Source organism: Lissotriton vulgaris, chromosome 9 (genome assembly GCF_964263255.1).
Source record: "Lissotriton vulgaris chromosome 9, aLisVul1.2, whole genome shotgun sequence".
NCBI classification, from domain to species: domain Eukaryota; kingdom Metazoa; phylum Chordata; class Amphibia; order Caudata; family Salamandridae; genus Lissotriton; species Lissotriton vulgaris.
In genome coordinates, this window is record NC_141697.1 from 88,964,074 (window position 1) to 88,978,875 (window position 14,802).

Consider the following 14,802-nt stretch of genomic DNA (forward strand, 5'->3'; position numbering starts at 1 on the left):
ATTTCTGTGAGGAAGATCGAGAAAGATTGAGTGAGAAGGATCGAGAGGGACGTGTATCTGTCAGGTTTTCTTATTTTATCCCTATCTCTAAGGTTGTATCTTTTTTTCAGAGGGCTCCCTTTGAGGAGACTTGTCTTCTCGGCCTGGCGATCTCTCTCTCCGCTGAGGAGACCTTCTTCTGGAATCGCTTTTCCCTGGGAGTGGATTGTTTATTACCATCCCAGCTCTTTTTTGGAGTTCTTAAATTATTTTTAATAAATATTGTTTCAGGATTTTCAGTCAGTTGGGGTTTTACCGGTTTCCCACCCAAACTATCTCTTCCTAGCTCTTCATAGGATTTTTCTATGATTCTGGCAAGTTCAAATGTAAGCATGGGCGGAAAATCCGTTCCGCTCGCAGATTTTGCGGATTTTTGGTAAATTTGCAATCCGCGAACGCTCGCGAATTTACCGAAAATCCGCAAATTCGCACGCAGCAGATTTTTTTTTCTTGGTGATACAATTTTGCGGCGTGCGGTGTAAGTTCGCAATTGCGAACATGTAGGTGTGGCAGGCAGCAACAATCTCGCACTCGCGAAATTACAAAAATTGCAATTCTGCACAAGAAATCTACTAGCAAGCAGCATAGACCTTCTGAAAATGATGATTTTTATCAGAATAACTCCTCAGGTTGACATTTGCCTGCACTTTTTTGGATTTGAGGCCTTTTGATTTTCTTTGGATAACTTTTGGATTAGAAATCAACTTTCTCATATAAGCTTGTTTGGGGCATTACAGTTGCTGTAATGCTGTTCTGCAGAAAAACGAGTTTTGCTAAAGTGAAAGCATTCAGCAGGTTCAAAAGTTCAAACTCATCATTAGTAACCATTCCCTGTAGTGCTTCCTGACAAGGGCCCCTCCAGAGTTCAGTTGCTAGTTGCAACAATTGTATGACCCTGCTCTGACCCTCACAGCAGGCTCATAGAATAGCTACAAGTAGGCCACAAAGGTCCTGGAAAAAAAAATTGCACTGCAACAGAAAGCAAATTACAGATAAGGAAGCAGGTGCCAGACTGGAATTTTAAAACAGTGACACATTAATAAATCAACCCCAAATTAATTCATGTCAGTTGAAGCAGGCAGGTGTGCTTGCTTTTTCCCCCCATAATCTACAATGATGATGAACCAGAGGGTGGCATTGATGTACCAGAGGGTGGCATGGGTGAAACAGAGCGTGGCAGTGGTGAAACAGAGGGTGCTGGGAACCTGTGATGATGAACCAGACGTAGAAACAACATAATCGTGACCGTTGTGAGCCGACATGTAAGTTCGCAATTGCGAACTGGTACAAAACCATCGCGAACTGGCAAAAATCCTTGCGAACTGGCAGAAATCCTTGCAAACACAAAAAAAATCCGCAAATTCGCAAGAATTCGCGGATTTTGCGGATTGCGAGTTCGCAAATTCGCAAAATTCGCGAACGCCAGATTCGCAAAATTCGCCCATGCTTATTCAAATGGTTAGTCTGCTATATCTGTTTCCTTCAATTTTTGGCGGATCGCCACAGATGCTGCTTCTCCTTTTATGTTGGCTAATAATATAGCCGAGACCTGCTTGAAGTCTTTCAGTAATTTCATACCCAGCGTTAAAGCAGGTTCTGGACCGTATTCATTTTGAATCTGTCTTAGTACATCTGGTATCACTGCCGTAGACGGGACACCATGTGTTTTTGTGTAGATCGAAGCAAACACTGTGCCCCAAGAGTCACAGTCTTCCACATGTGGGGCGATCCCCATTGGAAGACAAATAGTCAGAATTCTGTGTTTCTCAGTAGGAGTAGTATCTGGAAATACTGCCTCTATTTGAGTAATTTTTTGTGCTAACCAGAATGGAATTTGTTCCCGTTTTATGGGTACTTTACCAAGACATGATTGTATGTTCTGTGGTGTGATTTTGTTTGTGTTCCCCTGGTGAGGGGTCTGATTTGGAATATTAATTGTCGGTTGGACTATTGAAGTCTGCATGACATATTGGACCAATTGTCTATGTATTTTAATTAAGAGTTTTAGCTGAGCTAAAAGTTCAGGAACTGACATTTTATCAATGTCTGGATGTGGTGTGTAGCTGGCTAGAACCGGCCACATTGCTCCTGGTCTACCTAGTGGACCGAGCCTGGCGTTGTGATTATTATGTTTTAGGGCGCCATTAAACCAGAGCAGGTGCTCTTGGAAATTTAGTGGGATTTCAACCTCCTCGAAAGGAGTGTATTCATCCGGAGGTTCCTCTATTTTGTATTAGTGGAAGTCTTTTGTCACAGTGTGTGCTGCTGGAAAATGTATCCATGAATAGAATACCTCTGTCTGCCGATATTCATGTGCCCCTACCACAAATATGACTGTACCACCTCGTGGTGTCAGTTCATTTTCTATAAGTTTAAGAGTTATAGTTCTTCTTATATTGACCGGAATGATTATAACACTCAGGTCATTTTCTTGGAGGGTTGTGTCTTCCTCTAAGAGTCGAGCTGCTAAGGCTTCACTTTCTCTCTCTTCGTCACTTTCTGACATTTTACTGACTGAAAGTTTTCTGTTGCAGATCGAGTTTCAAGGAAACAAAGATTAGGTGCACAATATATTGGAACACTGTATCCTTCAACGTTGATCAAACCAAACACTAATACATAGGATTCTCATCCTACTAAGTTCCGGCGGGTATTAACCTTTCACCCACTCCAACGTCTTCTGGAGTTTTTACGGGAAAAAGAGGTTCTGTGTGAAAAAGCACGACTGAGTTACTCTAATGTCTTGCGTTAGATTATCGCCTTACCAAACGTTGGGCGCCATGTAGTGTAGTTCCTATTTTCCTAATAGGCTCTGCGCATTGGAATAACATAAACAGCAGTGTAGACGTAGGACTGAGGTCATCTAGGTCTCTACTGAATATGTTAAACTTAATTTAGGTTTGCACCAGCAAGCTCAGAGGTCACTGGAAACTTTCTTGAATGAATAGGGAGGGATAAACTTCCCTGGCTCAGACAAGAAGGGATTCAGTTTCTGACAACCGCATAAACATGACAACTTTGCTCCCTCAGAATAAGAGTGTATCTCTAGAATCGTGTGAAAACAATAGACAGCTATTTTGCTCAGTCAACCGTGCATACTTAGTTTCACCAGAGTGCAGAGAAATAGAGAGACGGGCGTTTTCAATAAAAGGTGTTATTTATTGAGCAGTCTTCTTCCTCATGCAAGAGAAATGAATTGCCACAATTGCAATACTTAAAGTAAAGTAAAGTGCGTACAGTAAAAGAAGTATTATGAAATAATACAGTAAAAGCATTGATATGGTTTCTTAGCCATATGATACTTTAAAATGGATAAAATATATACATACATAAATACATTGACTAACTTACTCAACTGGTGCTTCTAACTAAGCCTACCCCAGTGTACCTGACCTAAGCCTAATACTTGGGAAGGGATTAGTAAGTAGCAGTTTAAGTTAAGTTGTTTAAGATTGTTTTGCCAAGAATCTGCATCAAGAATTCTCTTAAGGGTTTAGTCAGCTCCGTACCTTGGTAATAGAATGTGGGAGGTCTGGTATCTCTTTCCTCAGGACTCGATCTCCCAGCAACCTGCAAGGGTAGGCTGGAAACACCAGAGCTGGATTTTCTCGGCTTGAGAAAAAGACAGCGTCTCTCTCAGTGCGTCAAACAGGAGGGGCGGCTTCCGTGGGCTCTCGCATCAGCTGGGCTCTCGGGCAAGTAGATGGCCGCTCTGCTCCAAACCCCGTGTGTTTGCTTAAGGCAACTGTTGGTATTTTATACCTGGAAGGTTCCGGGTTTGATGTAAGGTTGGACATAAGGCATCACTAAGTTTAGGACACCTCCCGCGCCGCACGGCCACCAGCTGCTGCGTGTGCCTCCCGCCTGCCTGCCTCGCTGCCCCGGCCGCCGCCGTGTGATCACGCCCCCTGCCTCCGAGCGGCGTGGTCTCCCACGGCGTAGCGCTGTGCTCGCCTGTACCCCCTATCTCGTCGTGTGCCCCTCTGCACTGTTAGTATTTTATATTTTGTTGTATAGTACTTTTTGTTTAACTGTTGTCAATTCTTGCCTGCTTGCCTGTTTTGCCCCCGTCTCCCTCTACCCGCCTCCCGCTTCCCGCCACCGCCGCTGACCACGCCCTTTTTTCCTTTCTGTACCCTCCCCGCTCCCGCCTCCCAGCTGCCCCGCCCTCCCTCGCACTTGGCCATATATGGCGACCGTGCGACGCAGGTGAGTGTGACCTAGTTTAGGACACCTCCCGCACCGCACGGCCACCAGCTGCTGCGTGTGCCTCCCGCCTGCCTGCCTCGCTGCCCTGGCCGCCGCCGTGTGACCACGCCCCCTGCCTCCGAGCGGCGTGGTCTACCACGGCGTAGCGCTGTGCTCGCCTGTACCCCCTATCTCGTCGTGTGCCCCTCTGCACTGTTAGTATTTTGTATTTTGTTGTATAGTACTCTTTGATTAACTGTTGTCAATTCGTGCCTGCTTGCCTGTTTTGCCCCCGTCTCCCTCTACCCGCCTCCCGCTTCCCGCCACCGCCGCTGACCACGCCCCCTTTTTCCTTTCTGTACCCTCCCCGCTCCCGCCTCCCAGCTGCCCTGCCCTCCCTCGCACTTCGCCATATATGGCGACCGTGAGAACGGGCAGCGGTCACGCGCAGCGGGCGCGCCGATTGAGCGCCGAAGGCGCGCCAAAGGTAAGCCCGTCTGCGCCCGTCCGCGCCTGGACCGCGCCCAGCGCCAGGACCCCTGGCCCCCACCGACGGAAGACGACCCGACTCTCGTACAACGCCACCGAACTCATCGCTCTCAACACCGGCGAGATCCCTGGGTGCTACCGAGCCACCCCGAGGCGCACCCACGGACCCTTCAGCTGCCACGCCTGCAAGTTCACCTGCATCTGGACCTGCCCCACTCCAGCACCCGCCAAGCCGAACACCAGCAGCAACCACCTCAAGTGCATCCTGATCAACACCCGCTCCGTCCACAGGCACGCCATCGAACTCTGGAACCTCCTCGACACCACAGCTCCTGACGTCGCCTTCCTCACGGAAACCTGGATGAACGACTCCTCAGCGCCCGACATCGCCATCGCCATCCCGGACGGATACAAGATCACCCGGAGGGACCGCGTCAAACAGACTGGAGGAGGCATCGCCATCATCCACAGGGACACCATCCACATCACGACCAACACCGACGACACCCTGAAAACCGCCGAACACCTACACTTCCAGATCCGCACCGACCCGAGGACCACCCTCAGAGGCACCCTGATCTACTGACCCCCGGGACCACGCACACAATTCAGCGAGGACATCGCCGACTTCGTCAGCCCGCATGCCCTCCCCTCCGCCGACTACATCCTCCTGGGGGACCTCAACTTCCACCTGGAGAACAACAACGACCGCAACACCATCACCCTGCTCGACAACCTCGCCAACCTCGGACTCAAGCAGCTGGTATCCACCCCCTCCCACCTCGCCGGACACACACTCGACGCCGTCTTCTCATCCAGCAAAGACATCGCCTTCAGCCACGCCACTGGACTCCACTGGACGGACCACAGCTGCGTTCACTTCACCTTCAGAAGAACGACGATCCACCACCACCAGCAACCGGTTGCTCGAAGAAGCTGGAACAAGATCACAGCCGACCAGCTCGCTGCTTCCCTGAGCCAGCACCCCCCCGCCAGCTCAACGAACCCCAGCCAGGGCGCCGACAACCTCACGAAGTGGATCAACAACTGCGCGGACGAACTCGCCCCACTGAGGACCCCGCCTAGCAGACCCGGCAGCAAGAAGGCCCCTTGGTTCACCGACGAACTCAAGAGCTCCAAGAAGAACTGCCGAGCCCTCGAGAAAACCTGGAGAAGGGAACCAACACCGGACAACATGACCGCCCTCAAGCTTGCCACCCGGAAGCACCACCAACTGATCCGCGCCACCAAGAAAACTGCATTCAAGGACCGGCTGGACAACAACGCACACAATAGCAAGGAACTCTTCAACATCGTGAAAGAGCTCTCCAACCCCAACGCCGGAAACAACGACATCACCCCATCGCAAGACCTCTGCAACTCCCTCGCCTCCTACTTCCACAACAAAATCGCGGAAATACACAACAGCTTCAGCACTCAACCGACGCACGCCACAACCGAACCACCGCCCCCCACCACCACCCTCCGCACCTGGACTCCGATCATCACCGAAGACACCATTCACATGATGAACTCCATCCACTCCGGATCTCCGACCGACCCCTGCCCTCACCACATCTTCAACAAGGCCGACGCGGTAATCGCACCCCACCTGCGGGACATCATTAACACCTCCTTCGACACCGCCACCTTCCCGGAGAGCTGGACTACTAAAGAAACCTACAGCGGACCCCACCGAACTCAAGAATTACCGCCCCATCTCGCTCCTCCCGTTCCCAGCCAAGGTCATCGAGAAGACCGTCAACAAGCAGCTGGCCGCCTTCCTCGAGACGAATGGATCCCTCGACCCCTCACAGTCTGGCTTCAGAGCCAACCACAGCACCAAGACCGCCCTCATCGCTGCCACCGATGACATCCGAGCCCTGATGGACAACGGAGAAACAGCGGCCCTCATCCTCCTAGACCTCTCCGCGGCTTTCGACACTGTCTGCCACCTCACCCTAGTGCAGCGTCTCAGCAACGTCGGAATCCAGGAGAAGTCACTGGAATGGATCATCTCCTTCCTCAACGGAAGAACACAGAGAGTCCGCCTACCACCGTACAAGTCAGAGGCCACCGAAGTCATCTGCGGCGTCCCTCAAGGATCCTCGCTGAGCCCCACCCTCTTCAACGTATACATGAGCCCCCTCGCAGCCATCGCACGCCAACACAACCTCAACATCATCTCCTACGCTGACGACACCCAGCTGATCCTCTCCCTGACCAACGAGCCGCCGCCGCCGCCAGAGCCAACCTTCACGAAGGGATGAAAGACGTAGCCGAATGGATGACGACCAGCCGCCTGAAACTGAACTCAGACAAGACGGAAGTCCTCATCCTGGGTTCCTCGCCCTCCGCCTGGGACGACTCCTGGTGGCCCCCCGCCCTGGGCAGCGCACCCAAACCGACAGACCACGCACACAACCTGGGCTTTATCTTGGACTCCTCCCTCACCATGACCAGACAAGTCAACGCCGTCTCCTCGTCATGCTTCAACATCCTGCGCATGCTACGGAAGATCTTCCGGTGGATCCCCACCGAGACAAGGAAGACGGTCACCCAGGCCCTCGACACCAGCCGACTGGACTACGGCAACGCCCTCTACGCCGGAACCACCGCCAAGCTCCAGAAGAGACTCCAGCGGATCCAGAACGCCTCAGCCAGACTCATCCTCGACATCCCACGACACAGCCACATCTCCGGACATCTGAGAGACCTGCATTGGCTCCCCGTCAGCAAAAAAATCACCTTCCGCCTCCTCACCCACGCACACAAAGCCCTACACGATCAAGGACCTAGCTACCTCAACAACCGCATCAACTTCCACGTTCCCAAACGACACCTCCGATCAGCCAGCCACGCCCTCGCCACCGTCCCCCGCATCCGGAGAACGACAACAGGAGGAAGGTCCTTCTCCTACCTGGCCGCCAAGACCTGGAACTCCCTACCGACCGACCTGCGCCTGACCCAAGACCATCTCTCCTTCAGGAAGAAGCTCAAGACCTGGCTATTCGAGCAGTAGCAGCACTCCCCCCCCCCCCTAGCGCCTTGAGACCCTCCGGGTAAGTAGTGCGCTATATAAATGTCTGTGATTGATTGACTAAGAACTAACAGTTCTTTCTGGACTTCAGGAGTTCTTGTTCAAATCGAAACAAAATCAGGGGAGATTTTCCCGGGCTGCTGGAGGCTTGGTTTGTTTAAAGAACATGTTGTGCTTTCTAGGAGTCGATGGGAGTAGCCGTGCTGTGCTTTGGACTGCATGGGCTATTACTGAATATGGATCTGATTCTTATGCCTTTATTAGGATATTATTGATTATAACCTCACAAGGGCATAAATCGGGAATATTGAATTAGGGTCCTAGATATAAACACAACAGTACTTTTGGAAAGGGAAGACCACTCGGTCCCCCCGAACGTATAGATGGGTGCCCCGATCCCCCCGGGAAACCGTTGTGGGCGGGGGCGTGTCTCGGCTGGTATGCCCAAAGCGGTGTAGCCGGAGCACACCCTTTCCCGCCCAGAAGGGGTTGTCCTAGACACCCGCCCGGAAGACCGCGCACGGAGGGGCGTACCTGAGGCGGACCCCCGCCCTCCCGCAGATGGATAAATAGAGCGGGAATCCAACGAAGCATCCTCTTGTTCCAGTGCTCTGAAGGCTGCACCACTCGTCGCTCATGAGCCCTCGAAGGAACAAGCGGCAATTTTGAGAACTTGTAATCTTTCTTGTTTCTTTTTCAGTGTCAGGCGTGTGGAAGATCTAGACCGAGAGCATGTCTGTCAAGAAAGCGGGAAAGAGCTCCGAGATGGAGAAGATGCTACGCACCTTGGTAAACCGGGTAGCGGTGATGGACCGAAAAATGGGTAAAGTGGACGTAATCGGTCGAGGCTTAGCGGACGTCAAGAAGCAGTTGGCAGCCCAGAACACTCCCTCAGGACGGCCAAAAAAGGTAATAGGGCCGGCATTGCCGGATGTCGCCCCGAAGGGTAAGGGTAAGAAAAGCAAGGGGAGGGCAGGTTCTAGGAAGGTCCCAGTCCCAGAAATGCCTCCACCGAGCCCAGTCGCGCCGGTGGATAGCCCGGTACCAGGTCCGGATGTGGGTTTACCAATCCCCGTAGTAATAACGCCTGTCGGGGATGACCAAATGCCCCCAGAATTGGCCCTTCAGTTAGCGGCAGTACTACCTTGGCTAAAGAAGGGAGCTGGGGGAACAGTGGCTGCGAGTGATCCGGCGGAGGAAGCCAGACTAATAATTGAGCAGTTGCGGCAGTCAAGGGATGCCGGGACAGCGAATGTACCTTGTATTTCCCCACAGGTAGCGACGGGGGTCACGACGGATGGTGGTCGAACGAAGACAACGGACACGGCGGCTGAACCCGGTAAGAGACCATTGCCATTGGCAGGGGAGAGTTCAGTGCCTTCGAGGCGGGAACGTTTGTCTCAGCACATTCCGGCGGCCACGAAGGAAATGATATGGGGAGACAAATACATCAATATGTTTTCCCTTTTGACTGACCATCGAGAGATGGAATATGCAAAGACCCAGAAGGATTTATGGCACCCCAGCGTATGGCGGGCCAAGATGGCGGAATTCAGGGTCGACGAGACCATGGTGAACTGGGTCAGGGCCTTTTCTGTTTTCACTGCAGTTATGGGGGAGCGTAGACCTGAAGTGTTGCCCGACTGAACATGTTATCAGAACAGGGTCATGAATTTCTATGCAATGTACGGGGGAAACGAATGGAAGGGATATGACGTTATTTTAGAAAGGCGAAGGGTTTTAACGAGGCTTTAACATGGGATTGTCTGGACACGGTGTCCTGGCATAATCAGCTGTTGCCGGGACCCGCGGGAACGTCAGTGCCGAGCACGAGCGTCTCTGGGACATTACAACAGAAGCCGGCACACCCCTTTCGGACGAACGCCGGGGGGGAGCCGCATCCCAGGTCCGGCGGGAATGGAGGCAAGCGGGGGGTTTGTTGGGGATTCAACAAAGGAACCTGTACCAGGCCTCAAGGAACGTGTAGGTTCCGGCACGCTTGTTCGGGCTGTGGGAATTCCTCACACCCTGAAACTAGCTGCCGCTCCAAGTCCAATGGGGTGGGAGGAAGGGGGGGATCCAAGCAGGATTGAGGTGGTGCCTTGGAAGCAAACATCTTCGCCCATCAATATCTTGGCTTTGACCCCCTGGCTGAACCGATACCCAGATCATGTATCCGCTGGGATTTTGAGGAATGGCTTTCTGTATGGCTTCAGAATCCCGGCGGGAAATTTTCGGGGGAGCCTCTTCTGTAGGAACCAACTGTCTATTCAACATAACCCGGCGGTGGCCGCCAAGAAAATAGCGAAAGAGTTCAGCTTGGGACGGGTGGCAGGGCCATTTGCCTGCCCGCCAGTGGCTGAATTTGTGTGTTCCCGAAGAAGGACCCGGGGGAGTATAGACTCATTCACAATCTGTCGGCCCCGAAGGGGGCCTAGGTGAATGAGGCCATTGACCCTGAAGTGTGCTCAGTTCGATACGCATCGTTCGATGATGCCGTCGTTCTGCTGAATCGTCTGCGCCCCGGTGCACTGTTGGCAAAATCAGACATCGAATCGGCATTCAGGTTGCTCCCGGTACATCCTCAGGACCAGCGGTTGTTGGGATTCACGTTTCAAGGGAAGTATTTCATGGATAAATGTATGCCCATGGGTTGTTCAATTTCATGTGCCTATTTTGAGATGTTCAGCTCCTTTTTGGAATGGGCGTTCACCGAGGCCACGGGGCATAGACGGGTGATGCATTATCTTGATGACTTCCTTTTTCTAGGTCCGGCGGACACTGCGGAATATGCGCAAACACTACGGGACTTCTGCACACTCATGCGCAAGTTTGGGGTCCCATTAGCGCCAGGTAAGACGGTGCGGCCATCTACCGCACTAGAGTTTTTGGGGATTGAGCTCGACTCAGTGGAAGGATGTTTCCGTCTGCCAATTGAAAAGGTGGCCAAGTTCAGGGCTTCCTTGATACAATGTCTCAGTAAGGACAAGGTGACCCTACACCAGTTGCAACAGACAGTGGGTCAGCTTAATTTTGCCTTGAAAGTGATACCGATGGCTCGTCCGTTCTCACGTTCCATTGCGCAAGCTATGGTAGGCCTCAAGGAAGGTCACCACCGCACTAGACTGTCGGCAGAGGTTTGCCAGGACATGCGAATTTGGTTGGCATTCCTGGCGGATTTCAACGGTCGGGTGGCGTGGAACAAACCCCCAGCATTGTCTGACGAATTGGGTTTGTGGACCGACTCGGCTGGGAGCATGGGATTTGGCGCAATTTTTGGTAACCGGTGGTCGGCGCAAACATGGCCGACGTGGTGGCACTCAAGTGGCCTAACAGGTAACATTGGGTTCTTGGAGCTATTCCCCATCTGGGTGGCTCTGCTGGCATGGCGGAAGACTTTAGGAACTGCTCAGTGGTGTTTTGGTCAGACAACATGACGGTGGTCGAGTGCATTAATCACCAGGCAGCACGCTGCAAGTGGTTATTGAGATTGTTGAAGGAAATTGTATTGCGATGCATGAGATTGAATGTACAATTCAGGGCAAAACATGTGCCGGGTGTACTAAATAATGCAGCTCATGCACTCTCTCGTTCACACATGCAGGCTTTCAGGGGTTATCTACCCACAGCGGAACTAGTAGCGGCACCATTCCCCGAAGCACTATGGCAGATCGGTGCCCCGGATTACAAGACCTCGTGGCAGCCAGCTTAGCGCCCAGGACGAGGAAAGCTTATGAGGGAGCGTTTTGTTCATACTGCGCCTCTTTAGGGCCGGTGGGGAGCCATAGCTGGGGGCGGGAAGAATCCTTCCTCTGGTTTTTGGTGGCACTTCATAAGGAAGGCCGATCGGCGGCAACTGCCAAAAGATATAGGGCAGCCATATCATTCATGGCGCAACTCCATGGGATACGGGACCCAACGGGTTCCTTCGTAGTCAGGAAAGCGCTCCGCAGTTGGCAGCGCCTGGAAGGTCACAGACAAGATACAAGGCACCCGATTGGGCTAGACAGGTTGTCCCTGCTACTAGCAAAGCTGGATGAGACATGCTCCTCGCCCTGCGAGGTAATTCTGTTCCGAGCGGCTTTCGCATTGGCATTCCACGGGGCCATGCGGGTAAGTGAACTCGTAGCAAGGAACAAGAAGGATGTTGAGGGAGGTCTATGCAGGGATCATGTTCAAGTACGAGGTGATTCTCTGCTGATCTCGATAGCCAGGTCCAAGACAGACCAGGAGGCTTTGGCGAATAGTGTGGTTTTGCAGCGTGCCCAAAGAAGCTCCTGTTGTCCCATAAGGTACTTAGAGGACTACCTGACTCAGAGGTAGACAACATGGGGGGGGACCCTGCTTAGACACAAGGATGGCACCCCGCTGACGAGATTTCAGTTGCGGAGGGTGCTGGCAATTACGATTGCTGCGGCGGGCTTGAACCCGTGCGATTTTGGGACCCACTCATTCAGAATAGGGGCCGCTACTGAGGCTACGGCTCGGGGTCTGGGTGCTGAGGAAGTGAAGCAATTAGGCCGTTGGTCCTCGAACTGTTTCAAGAGGTATGTGCTACTGCACATGTTGTAAAAGACTGATGAAATGCACTCACGCTTGTTGTCTTTTGTTTGGATTACAGTTTCGCGAGCCTGTGACGCGGGGCGGAAATTGGGATCGACCCAACATCAGAGGGCCAGCAGTCAAGGATCACCGACTGGAGATCAAGTGGTATGGGTCGTGGGCCCCTCATACGTGAGGCGTGCCGGGGACGTATTCAAGGCAGGTGACGCGATTCACGCATCTGGGGAATACGGGTTTAGAGTGACCTTCCATGGGAAAGGAGGCCTCTGTTTTGACCAATTTCAAACCTTTGTGGAGGAACTCTTAGGGAGGCAAAGGTCACCGCCATCTGTAATCATAGTGCACCTGGGGGGCAATGACTTGGTAAGACTGGGAAGACGGGTGTTAGTTGAACACATATTGTCGGCAGTCAGCTGGTTGGCTAGGAGGCTCCCGGGGTGTACGATTGCATGGTCCCACATGATCCCCAGAAAAATCTGGCGGGGGTATCTCTGTGACAGCGTTGAACCACTCAGTAATGAGGGTCAACAACAAAATTGAGAAATTGTTTCGCTCCACGCATTTGCAAAGCATTCCCCATGGCTGTATTCGGGGTGATCACTGTTACTTGAATGATGGGGTTCACCTGTCCAGGGCTGGGAATGATTTACTCATAGGAGACTTCATAGCATGGCTAGTGGCATTGAGGAGACATGACCTTTAGGAGGTGTGGGGGCCGGATAGTCGGTCAACTATCCGGCCTGTGGCGGTAAGGTCATGATCGGTGAGCAGTGATTTCAAGGTCCCTAGGGGGGGCGCCACCCAGTACGGATGGGAGCGCCCGGGGGGAAGTGGCCATTGGCCCCTCCCACGGGGAGGCGGCACCCACTACGGATGGGCCCTCTAGGAGGAGACGGCCATAGGCCCCTCCCAGGGGGAGACGGCTATATGCCCCTCCTACGAATTTCCCGGGGGCCGGTTATCCGCTCCGGCGGAAGAGAGTGTGGGGAAGGGAGGGGAGTCCACGCTGTCCTTCTTACGGATACCTCGCACGAGAACTCGGACGACCTTTAAGATGGCGTCGAGTGAAAGGGGGCCCCCACGACAAGGGAAGTTACAGTTGGCAGCAAGGGTAAAGTCCTCTGCGCATGCGCCACTCACACCGTGAGGGCGGGAATTTGGTAGTAGGGATCTGACACCGGTTAAGAACTTGCCGTTGGCCCTTAATGCTAGGATGTACAATTTTATTTTAGAATGTTATGCATTTTCAGGATGCTAGACTCGGCTAGGAAACCTTTGTATTAGAGATTTGTTAAGGTTAGCCAAAGAACTTGTCTTCATCAAAATGTAATTGAAGTAAAATTGTACATGATTCATGAAACGTTTTAATTTAAAGTTTTAAATTTTGTTTCATATTTTAATAAATACGGCCGGGGGGTGACTCCCCCCCGCCTTCCAAAAGTTCAAACTTGTGTCTGTCTCCTCCCATGGTGAATTGGTGTTGGGAGGGGGTAGCGGGCATCCCGGCCCATATGGAAAGGGAAGACCACTCGGTCCCCCCGAACGTATGGATGGGTGCCCCGATCCCCCCGGGAAACCGTTGTGGGCGGGGGGCGTGTCTCGGATGGTATGCCCAAAGCGGCGTAGCCGGAGCACGCCCTTTCCCGCCCAGAAGGGGTTGTCCTAGACACCCGCCCGGAAGTCCGCGTACGGAGGGGCGTACCTGAGGCGGGCCCCCGCCCTCCCGCAGATGGATAAATAGAGCGGGAATCCAACGAAGCATCCTCTTGTTCCAGTGCTCTGAAGGCTGCACCACTCGTCGCTCGTGAGCCCTCGAAGGAACAAGCGGCAATTTTGACCCACCCACCACCCCCTTTTTTGCAATGTTTTTTGAATAAAGTAATTGTTGGAGATATTCGAATGTATTAAAAAGATACAGTACATTTTTGCATCATGGATGTATGCCTTTGATTGAATAAATGTTGGTAGGACTTTTTTCCTTTGTAGAAACGGAGAGTGATGGATCAAGCAATAATTGTCTTGTGCTTTAGGACTTTTTTCCCTTTGTAGCAATGTCAAAGTTGATGAATTATCAAGCTGTTGCAGATTAGGCATATTTACTTCCTTAGTAGGTAAAACAACTGTCGTATTTATTTTTCGTTGGGCGGTAAGGTCATGATCGGTGAGCAGTGATTTCAAGGTCCCTAGGGGGGGCGCCACCCAGTACAGATGGGAGCGCCAGGGGGGAGGTGGCCATTGGCCCGTCCCACGGGGAGGCGGCACCCACTACGGATGGGTCGCCTAGGGGGAGACAGCCATAGGCTCCTCCCAGGGGGAGACGGCTATATGCCCCTCCTACGAATTTCCCGGGGGCCGGATATCCGCTCCAGCGGAAGAGAGTGTGGGGAAGGGAATGGAGTCCACGCTGTCCTTCTTACGGATGCCTCGCACGAGCACTCGGACGACCTTTAAGATGGCGTCGAGTGAAAGGGGGCCCCCACGAC